At 41.2% G+C, this 11,534-nt stretch overlaps 1 protein-coding gene across 2 annotated transcripts in view; it reads left to right on the top strand.

Moving 5' to 3' along the window:
• The first annotated feature begins 1,187 nt into the window (after nucleotides 1–1,187).
• Nucleotides 1,188–11,534, top strand: part of RGS6 (regulator of G protein signaling 6) — a 796,961-nt gene continuing 786,614 nt past the window's right edge. The window contains exon 1 of one of the 2 annotated variants that reach the window (XM_077464598.1): nucleotides 1,188–1,530. The gene's annotated coding sequence lies outside the window, so the exon portion shown is untranslated. The remainder of the gene's footprint in view (nucleotides 1,531–11,534) is intronic. The other variant, XM_077464599.1, reaches the window with a different exon arrangement.

Here is an 11,534-nt window from a genome sequence, read left to right as displayed (position 1 = left end):
TTATCCCATTAAATAAGAAGAGCATTGTGCGCTGCATTTGCAGATATAAATATAAATTGTGTATAATAATAATAATTTGTTTGTGCAGAAGAGGCTCATGCACCTTTTTTAGGCCGTGAGCTTTGTGTGATTTAAACAAAAATATTACAGCGCACACATGCAAAACTGACATTTACCTCCAGCAAGGCTATTTTAAAACACCTAGACATTTTCAAAAAACATTATCAAAAAATATGGGGATTTTGTCACACCATATTGCTATATGGTGCTGAAAGCCGACCTCCACCCTAAAGTGGAAGTTCCGCTCATCGGAACCCTCCCCCCCCTCCGGCGCCACAATTGGCACCTTTCAGGGGTGAGGGGATGCAGATACCTGTATAATCCAGGTATCTGCACCCACTTCCGGGAATAGCTAGCCGCAGCTAGCCACAGGTGCCCTGCCCACCCCCATTGTGTTCTGGGGACAGGGACCAGTGAAGATGCACAACGTAAATGTGCGCATGCGCAGTAGGGAACCAGGCAGTGAAGCCGCAGCGCTTCACTTCCCGATTCCCTGACAGAGGATGGCGGCGGGGGGCAGCCAAGAGACGATGCTGCCGACATCGCTGGACCCTGGAACAGGTAAGTGTCCATTTATTAAAAATCAGCAGCTGCAGTATTTGTAGCTGCTAACTTTTAATATTCTTTTTTTAAGGTGGCACTCCTCTTAAAGCCCACTTACTGCAACAACTGGTCTTATGGCAGCACCATCTTTATGCATTTTTTAGGGTGTGCCCCCCAAATATCTTGTTTGTCTTTGTGTGATTTGGTCACGCCTGTTTATGACTTGTGAAAACAGTAAAACATAAGAGTGAATGGCACTCAAACACGTGTCTCGCGTGTTTGACGCAATTTCAGTAAAATTTGGAATCGCTGGCAGAACTGCGCCGATTCTGCCTGCGATTCTAAATGGCTAGGTGTGAATGGGGCCTAAACACATTGGGGGTTTGTGTTTGCTGAGTGCGTTGGAGGTGTGAGCTGAGGTGTGAGGTGAGGGCTCTATGATGAGCTGTGATAGACAAGCCCGCTCCCCTCACCTCCAACCGCTGATCCCATCGTACACATAGGGAGGAGCGCGCACAGCGCCATCTAGCGGGCGGCCGCTCCCGCTGAACATGCACACCCCGGAGAGGGATGAGGGGGATGTTGTCTTCCATACCATAAAGCTCCATAAGAGAGCGCTCCGGCTACTGCAGCATCCTCTGTGCGGGAGGAGGAGGAGGAGGAGGGGGAAGCAGCTTGTCCTGTTTATTCTATCCATCCATCCTCAGCCAGTGTTCAGCACGCACAGGGATGGACCTGTCTCCGGGGGACCCCGTGGCTTCCTTCCCACCTCCCTCCTTCCACTGAGCAGGTGTCGGGGCTGCAGCCCATCTCTTGTGAGGATCATGTCCCGGGCTCCCCGCACATTCCTGTGACAGGGAGAGCACAGAGAGCCGAGGAAGCCGCCACTGAGGAGGAGGAGGAGAAGCGGATTCTCTGGTTGCTAAGGTAATCCCAGCTGGTCCTCTCCTGGGTTCCAATGTATGACAGCCCGGGTCCCTGATCCTTCCTATGGGGTAATCCTCCTTTGCCCATCCATTCTCCATCACCCACCATGGCAGCCATACAGATGCCAGGAGGGGGTGGGTGCTGCTTGTGCTGGAATTTATGTGGGGGGGCTGCTTTGTCTGTTTTGGGGATGGATGTTTATTTCTTCTTCCATTCATGTCACTTGTTGGGAAAGGCTGGGCTGTGTTACATGGAGGATCCTGAAATATGGCTATAGGAGCCCATCAGTGTGGATTGTCATTTGTGTCATTTGTGTTCTTTACCAGCTGCGCCTACATGGCTTACTCCAATCTATGAATGGCTGGAAGGAGGACGGCTGATGGTTGGGGGAGGCTGATGTGGATTTAGTGTGTATAGTTTTTTTTTTTTTTCCTGACAGTGAATTTGTAGTGTTTATTATGTATATGATGCCTATGTAGACTCACTCTTTGTGATCGTAAATCGTTCCATAAATCTGAATTGTTTTGGGAACGGTTGGGTGTAATCCTCCTGTTTTTAGACTATTTGTAGGGTAAAAGCAGTTTATAATCCCCGGACGTATCTTGACGTATCGGTGTAGCACATGTGAACATTTATACCATATCCATGTACACATATGTGCTAATTTTATGGACACACTAAAATATGAAAATAAACATTCAAACTGAATACATGGGATACATTCAGCATTCATAACCACATATTTTTCTATGGATAGTGCCATGGTGTAAGAAAAGTCATCCATTCTATCTACAACAGCTTGGATAGGTGACCAGTACAAGGTTGGGGCTGGACTGTGAAATGTGTATGTTTGGAGGGTTTGTCATGTTGTTTATAAATTGCATTGTATGTTACTGTGCGGGGTTGTGTATTTCATTCTGCTTGTGTTATTGCATTTTTATGCATGGATTTGTCTGTATTTTAGGTGATCACTTGTATGTGGATATTTGCATTGACATAACAGTAGGACAGTGACTATGTTGGATTTGTGTAGTGCCCTTGAAATGACGAGATTATTAAAGCAGTTAGGTGGAACAGTTAATATATTCATCTTTGGGTGTATGGATTAGGATTAATGTGTTTCCTTAGATAATTATACCATCACAACACTGGAAAATCCATTACTTTATTATTTATTTTTCATTTTGTGGATTGGATTAAATGAACACACATACTATAATAAGGTTTGGCCTTAGGTAGTGCAAATATCTCCTAAACATGCACAGTTTAGTAAATATACATACATAAATAGACAAAAACACACAAATATATCATTTGTGTCTTTTTATGTTACTGATTAGGGCTTATTTAGTATGTTATTACAAAGTGTAGTGACTGTGTACAAAGTACAGTACCCCATAGTGCCCTATTAGAAGGTAACTTTGCAATGGTTCTGGAAATTATCACAAATAGCCATCAAACGCTTTAAAAATCTCCTCAAACACCCCAGGAGCCCTGAATACAGAAGAACACTGATATGGAAATTCTGACACTTTCCAGCAGTGCTTAGAGCCGGCCTGTCCATCTCACACCTTTCTGTAGACCATTATAGTGGAAGGCCAATCAGATGGTCCAGGAGGTGAGGGAGCAAGGCTCAGCTTTTAATTTACATATCAATCTATGTCGCTGGCTTTTCTGTACATGTACACTCATCTTTTTTTACTGGAAAAATCAAAAGGAAATATGCCCTTGGGACTTTTATGAGTGGTTCTTAAAGAGGAAGTAAACCTCCGTCTTTATGCTTACCCTTAGGTAGTGCAAATATGTCCTAAACATATAGCACAGTTTAGTAAATATTTACTGTACATTCAGCCAGTGAAATCGCATGTACTCTGAAGGAATGGCCACCTGTGCCGTTTCTTCAGAGCCCTGTGCAGTGACCGGTGGCTCCCACGAGCATGTGTGGTAGGTAGGTCATCGCGGTTCCAACCAGTCACAGAGCCAGAGTCCGCGAACCCAGAAGCAAGAAGGATGAAGATGGAACCTATCTCCAGTGATGACATCGCATCTCTGGAAAGCTTCGTTTTGAGGAAAGTTTCACATAATGTGCTAGTATGCGATGCATAATAGAACATTATGCCTTTGCTTTGCAGGTAAAGTAAAAAAAGGTGCAACGGTGTACAACTGCTTTAAGAAAGGTCCAATAAGGTATTAAAAACTTACAAAATATTACTACAAAATATTTAAAAAAGAAAACAGTACTGTGGTTCAATTTAGATATTATCAATATCCACACATCAAACATGTATGTACAACATTTCACCCATAATTGGTGAAACGTGTGATTTTCAATTCAGGCTTAAAGCTTAAAGGCTTTCTATGCGTTTCATGGGGCAGCGCCCACTTCTTCAGGAGACAGCCAGATTTAATTTCTTTGTGTGTATATATCTGTGGAAAAACCATGTCATGAACAATAACGATTTGAATAGTTTGAAACTGGTGCATTTAAATTGAGAAAATACATCCTGTTATGAGAAAAGTTCCAAAATGTATATGAGGAATATACTCGCACAAACATGGAAGAAATGGAGCATACGCAAAACAATGTGGACTGGTTGAGTTATTTCATGTTACACAAGATCATTGCATTTTGCACTAACCTTAAAGAAGAACTCCATATTTTTTCCCCATGCAGTATCTAGGGGCATAAGGGAAAGCTGTACGGTCCTTCGATCCACCGGAAAATGTCACTCCCCCACATCCAGCGGTGGACTGTTCCTGCCATCCTCACGTCCTGAGCCAGTCTATGGGCGTGTCGACCTGCCACAGTATAATGATGGCGGCTGGTTGGCAAGTGGGCGTGAGGATGTCAGGAACAGTCCATATATCTGCGCTCTGCAATCCTCTAGACGAAAATGAGTAGTTAATCCTTGCAGTGCAGGCAAAGCCCCACTGCATGGGAAAATATTTCTTCCCCCGGAGTTCTTCTTTAAATAAGCCTGACAGGTATATCTAGATGATACAACTGTATTGGTGGCCGTACTTGGTTAGAAAATCGTTATACATTTTTTTTATAGGCTCGAACGTTCCACTTTCAAAATGTTTTTGGGCTCATTTTGATTTTCTCATTTTGAAAAAAAAAAAAACTGAACCGTCATGTCAGATGTAGCATGAACGATCAATTTTCTGTTATCATTAAATTACCTTGGATTTTTGAGCGTTTGGCGCTCTCATTGGTTTGTATGTGTGTGGATTGTCATCTCTGGGTCTTTTCCCTTTTTCCTAAAGGTGGTCCTTTTCTTGTGGAGTACTGCCAAACCAGAGCCAGTGTGCCCAGTGACAATTTCAGCAACTCTTAGAAAATCTGAACCCAGCACCCTGTTTGTTGTTGTGTTTAGTGACCAGTGACACACATGTTAAAGGTGCCTTTACAGTTAGTGACTGACAGCTGAAGGGAAGCAGAGGAACTTTTACATCAAGGCCAGTAAGGTGAGAAGGTCCAAGTGGGATGTCCCATCACAATCCTGATATGAGAGATGGCGACTGTTGTTGCCGCTCCTGTGATGATCAAATTTTTTAAAATGCAGTTATAGGTACCCTCAGACTTTATCTGAGCTTATATTTGTACATTTGCAGTGGCCACTATAGATTACATTTAATCTATTATTTAAGGATCATTAAAATATTAGCATGATTTGATGCACTAGATGCTGAGGGAAATAGAGAGGATTTACCTCCAAGCAAATGTTTATTTATTCACACCTGTCATGTACAGATTTCATTTTCAATATGAATGAACAGAAGAATTCCCTGCAATCTTTATAGTCTTGGCTATATTTTGGTATTTACAATGTTCAATTGGCTTATTATGTCTGCGCTGCATGAAACAAACTGTTTTTGCTTGAATTGGGCTTTTCCATTCACCGGTACATCTCTGGAAAATGCATTTATAAACATATTTCCCCAGCATATGGAAATGGTAGATGAGCTGATGTTATTTATAATTCTATTACTTTCTCTCCCCTTTTCTTTCCCTCCTCGAAATGAAATACAGTGTTCTACTTTTCACACTAGGGAAAAACCCAGTGCTTAAATAAGCATTTATCAGACTGAATACATTAACACCGATTTATTGCAAGTAATTAAAAGTCTGCCTTTTTTTATACTGATAATTTTATTTTGTGTTTCAAACATGTTAGGGTTGTAAGATGTTGGTATATTTTATTACAGCTTTTTCACAATACATATTTAGTATTAGTGTAAATATGATGCTGGGGAGGATTTCTTGAATCATAAAGGTTCTTAGTTAGGAAACTTCCATTAAACTTGGATGACCACAGCTTTATAGACTTGTGGGACACATTTACTCTAAGCATGCATAATACAAAATGTGTTTTGTGTAAAAGGTGTTGCAAGCTAATTTAAAAGGAGCCACCTGTGTTTTGTGAGCAATTGATGGAGTATTGTTGTTGTATTGTGCATACAAATATGCACTACCATTTACAGAACGTGTATTACATTCCATGGGCCAAACTGAACGTGTGCTTTGTCCATTTAGGGCAAAGCAGTAGGTTCACATTTATGTCAACCCCGCCAGCTGCTGTGACTGACCCCCATACTCAAGAGGAGCATGTCCGCCGCATAAGCTTTCCTTGCCCGGTACCAGCACGATTCAAGATCCCTTAGCCCACCCAGTTACTTGTCGAGACATCAGTGTAGGGTGGTAAAAAAACATAAGACAAGCACAAAGTGATATAAATTTAGGGGAAATCCCCTCTTCTTTTGCATAATGACACAGGGTAGGATAAACTACATTCAGTAACATGACACACAGGAAGCCTTTAGGAAGGTGTGTTAAAAATAGGAACAGAGGGGCACCAGACTGAGTTCAGTATTAATTAAAATAGTATTAAATAGATGGTCTGATGAAGAAACTGTAGCTTTGAAATGCATTACCACCCCTTGCTATTGTGAATAATCATACTTCCTGTTCCTGTGATGTCAGGTCCGTCCCGGCGCCATCTTGCTACCCTGCAGTTCACGCTGGTCACGGCCATGATCAGCTGCTCTCCATTTCCTGCTTCCTGGTTCTCAGCTCTTTTTTGCACCCTTGCAAGAGAACATCAGTGCCCCAGGCTGCTAAGGATAATAGGATGCTATATAGGATGTTCCATAAGACTCCAGGGCTGGTGATTTTCACTACATGCTGACCTCATTCATTTTAACTATGAGTTAGTACTTGTTTTTATTAAAATCATGATTAATACTGCACTCAGTCTGGTGCCCCTTTGTTCATATTTTTAACACAGGGCTCACTGCTTCACTCTAAGGGTGCTGTCTTCAGGTGCTGATCACACAAGATAACACACTATTTATGGACTTTAAACACATGGTTTAATATTTATATGTGTACAAACACAATAAATACAATTTATGTATACGTATACGTATATTCCAGTTGCTATATAAATTTATGCTATCACACCATCTAGCACCGCTGTTCACCCTTGTTTTTAGCCTTTAGGAATGGCTGCAGGAGAAATCCCCCCTCCCCTCTAGCAGCTAATCCACATATGCATATATCCCATCCCATAATAGGTTGCTCCCAAGGTAGACAGAAACAAGAGAACAATGGGATACAGCCACTTAACAATAAACATAACAAACCCCTGCCCCGCCTTAGACTATCTCGCAATGGTCTGAGACACTCCTACAATATTCTAGCAGTCAAAAAGGTGGAATATTTTATCTTCCATATATTTCTTGAGCGATATTGTTCATGAATATTAATGTCCTAAGTGAAAGTGCCCCTTCATTCTTTCAACATAAACCACACATATAGAACCCAGGATACCAGAGGTAACACAAAATGCTGAGTCCGGTGTGGTTGTACTAGGAGTCTGGTTAGGGCAAACCAGACTATGCTTCTCAAGTCACTCTGTGCCCCTTATAGAAGAAGGGTGACTTACACATAAGAGGGGCCTGGGGGGCTGGTATATGGGTTTCCAGAGCTCTCTAAGGTAAGCTGGGTTCCACGAGCCCCCTGCTGAAAGTGACTCCCATCACAGCTATCGCTCCTTCACTTCACCGCTGCTTAGTTCCACCACTGGAAGTTCCTTCTGCCCCTTGTAAAAGTGCTGGACATCTAAGCATCCAATCAAAAAGCACCAGATGAAATGTGGGAGAAAGAGCAATAGGTCACATGCTTTTCCATAACTGGAAATATTTTTCTTCACCCAAAAGTGAGCATTATGGAGCAACAGGGTAGAACTATAGGCAAAACTTTTTTTCATTTTGGATAGAGCAAGGGAGGCTTATAGCCCCCGTCTGATTTTTTTCACCACTTGTGTCCCATTGTGGAGATTTCCCTCCACTTCCTGTCTCATAGCCAAACACTAAGTGAAAGGAAATCCCTGCAAATTAAGGGAATTCTTTGGGTACCTCCAGTTCACAAGAACTAGTATCCCCATTGGAAGATTTGCCCTCTACTATTTTTCTGGGGATAACCCAAAATTTGTGATTTTCTTTTACTTTCACTTTCATTAATAATGGTAAAAACAAAATATTGAGAGGGCGAATCTCCCTAACGAGGGCAGAGAAAGCAATGAAATCTGACAAGTGTTCTAATCCCTCTCCACTCTATCCAAAACAAAACAAAAACCTTTTGCCTTTAGTTATACTTTAATGTATTACACTATGTGTTTTTGCCTTTGTGTAAAATGCATGCATGTTTTTATATCAGATTGCTTTTGTTACAGCTTTTCTGTGGCAGATATGCTTCTTTTGATGCCTCAGTGCCTCTGACAGTCTATTTATATATACAGTTAGGTACATATATATTTGGACACAGGCACAATTTTAGTTTTTATCAGGTATTTACCAAAACATGTTCAAGCTATAGTATGGTATGATCTGAAAGTGCACACTCTCAGGTTTAATTTGAGGGTATGTACATCCAAATCAGAGGAACGGTTTAGGAATTACAGCTCTTAAGAATAGCCACACCCCTTTTCAAGGGACCAAATGTAATTGGACAGTTGAATCAAAAGCTGTTTCATGGCCAGGTGGGGGCTACTCCTTAGTTATTTCTTCATCAATTAAGGCAGGTAAAAGGTCTGGAGTTGATTCTAAGTGTGGTATTTGCATTTGGATCTATTGCTGTGAACCTACATGATGCATTCAAAGGAACTGCCCATGCAAGTGAAACAGGCCATTGTAAGGCTTCAAAAATGAAACAAATCCACCAGAGAGATAGCAGCAACATTAGGAGTGGCCAAATAAACAGTTTGGTACATTTTGAGGAAAGAAGAATGCACTGGGGAGCTCAGCAACATAAAAAGGCCTGGACGTCCAGTAAAGACAACAGTGGTGGATTATCGCAGGATCCTCTCTATGGTAAAGAAAAACATATTCACAATATCCAGACAAATGAAGGACATTCTCCAGGAGGTGGGTGTATCGTCAATGTCTACAATCAAGAAAAGGCTTCACGAGAGCAAATGCAGAGGGTTCACCACAAGGTGCAAACCATTCATAAGCCAGAATAATAGAAAAGCCAGATTAGACTTTACCAAAAAACATCTAAAAAAACCGGACCAGTTCTGGAAAGGCATTTTGTAACAGAATGATGGGAAGAAAAAAGCGTGGAGAAGGTTTGGAAGAGCTCATAATCCAAAGCACACATCTGTAAAACAGTGGAGGCAGTGTGATGGCATGGGCATGCATGGCTTCCAGTGACACTAGGTCATTGGTGTTTATTGATGATGTGACAGAAGAAAGACACAGCTGGATGAATTCTGCAGTGTTTAGAGATATACTGTCAGCCCAGATTCAGCCAAATGCAGCAAAGTTTATTGGATGGCGCTTCACAGTACAGATGGACAATGATCCAAAATACATTGTAAAGGCAAGAGCTTTTGAAGGAAAAGAAGTGGAATATTCTGCAATGGTCGAGTCAGTCACCTGGTCTCAACCCAACTGAGCATGCATTTCATGTGTTAAAGGCAAAACTAGAGGCAGAAAGACCCACAGACAAAGAACAACTGAAGACAGCTGCAGTTCGAGTCTGGCAAAACATCAGAAAGGAAGAAACCCAGTCTTTAGTAATGTCCATGGGTTCCAGACTTCAGGCAGTCATTGCCAGTAACGGATTCTTAACAAAATCTTAAAAAAATTAACATTTTATTATTATTCATTTGTCCAATTGCATTTGAGCCGCTGAAAATGGGGGGGGGGGGGGGGGGCGTGCAGTTGCACTTTTCACAGGGTGGAACACCATTTTGGTTACAGTAACATAGGACCTCGGTGGACACCGGAGCACATTGGGACTTATATTTTGCACTTCTAATTATGGACTTTATCACCTTTATTAGCTACACTTTTATGTGTTTATATTGATTGATTTTTTCTTGTTTTTCTTTTCACTGGGATAAGCATTTATATATTTTTCAGTTATTTTGATATACATATTTCAGATTGTCACTTTCGATTCACCATTTTTTGTTCTTTTTTGGTTCATATACCAATATTATCCCCATCCTTTTTTGGGGTCACGCTGTACTCATCTGTTACACATGCGTGCACATATGTTTGTATATTGTTGTATTACTTTAAAAGTTATATACACATAAGTTGGGCGCTTACACTTTATATCTTTGACATTTTTCCCAGCTAAAAAGATCCCAATTTTAGCGTGTTAGCAGCCTTTAGCTTAGCTTTATTTCTCTTTTGCCGACTACTGCGCAGTATTGTTGTTTTTATATATATATATATATATATATATATATATATATATATAATTTTTATTTTTTTCAGGATAGCGCTGTAACTTGGAAAAAAGGAAATTGGAATAGTGTGCCAATAGTCGCAAATTAGGTGTGAGACTGGCTGTCAGGGTTGTAGACAGCATTTGTGTTACCTAGGTTTCTTACCTACACAGGCTTTGTGTCTAAAGGAGAAAACAGGCTTTCTGTTTTCTTAGTTTTCTTGAACCTTAGTAAGTTTTGGTCTGGGTCCTGGCCCCTAGTTGCTTTGTATTGTTTTGTGTTTAATAAAGCCTGGCAGCCAGTGTCTCACTGATTGTTAAGCTATGCTCATGTTCTTTTGTTTGGGCGCTGAAGGTTCTGTATGTGAATAGACACTAGTGGTGTTTCTGTTCTGGCCTCAATGAGAGTTGACCTGAGCAGGCCAGTGCCTACAAGACTAAGTTCAGTTCCTGTGCTAAATGAGGACCTGAGCAGACCATTTATCCAACAGGCTAAGGTTATGTTATGTGATGCTAAAAACACCTGTGTGGGCAATCTTTTCTGTAAATTAACTTTTCTCTTAAACAAAAGGGCAGGAAAGTCCTTAAAGCGAATTTTGGTGAGTGGACTAAGTCATTGAGATTCTGCCTTTTGGCTTGGAACCCTTACAATTAGTGAAGGTATGCAAAAGTCAGAAAGTGGAACTCACTTTTGCAGAAAACTGTTCATCCACACTAAAGAAGTATGTGATGAACTGTGTATGCTTTATGCTAAGGAGTCATTGACTGAACCAGCACATCATGTGTAGCAAGTGTTCTGTACTTGAAAAAGTTACAGAGAGCCGACTATGAAGTGACACTTTGCCAGTTTGCTGTAACCATTGATGTCGACTTATAAACAGTGTTCTGATATTGATGGATGCTAAAAGAAAGGACAGTGCTAAAATTATCATTTTGTAGCTGGAGTGTGTTTTAACACATGGACAAGCCCCACAGTTATGTGCACTGCAGTAATCCTTTTTTTTTCAGCAGTGACCTCAGCTACAGAGGTTGGAAATTCAGACTTTTTGACATCAGTGTTGCCTACTGATGATGTATGAGACTCGCATTACCTTTGTGGAGGTTACTGTGTGGAAATCATGGCTCATACATGCTGATACAATTTTGTTAAACTTACTGGCTTATGGGCCAAGCCCACCACAACTATGACAGGTTTTAAGCTGAGATTCTTGGAAGAACGATCTGGCACAACTGGGAAAGGAACAAACCACAAGGAAGGAAA

This window comes from Lithobates pipiens, unplaced genomic scaffold (genome assembly GCF_037356315.1).
Source record: "Lithobates pipiens isolate NorthernLeopardFrog02 unplaced genomic scaffold, aLitPip1_a1.2 Scaffold_30, whole genome shotgun sequence".
In the NCBI taxonomy this organism is placed as follows: domain Eukaryota; kingdom Metazoa; phylum Chordata; class Amphibia; order Anura; family Ranidae; genus Lithobates; species Lithobates pipiens.
Note: the sequence above shows the minus strand (reverse complement) of the source record. Positions and strands in the feature narration are given on the sequence as shown.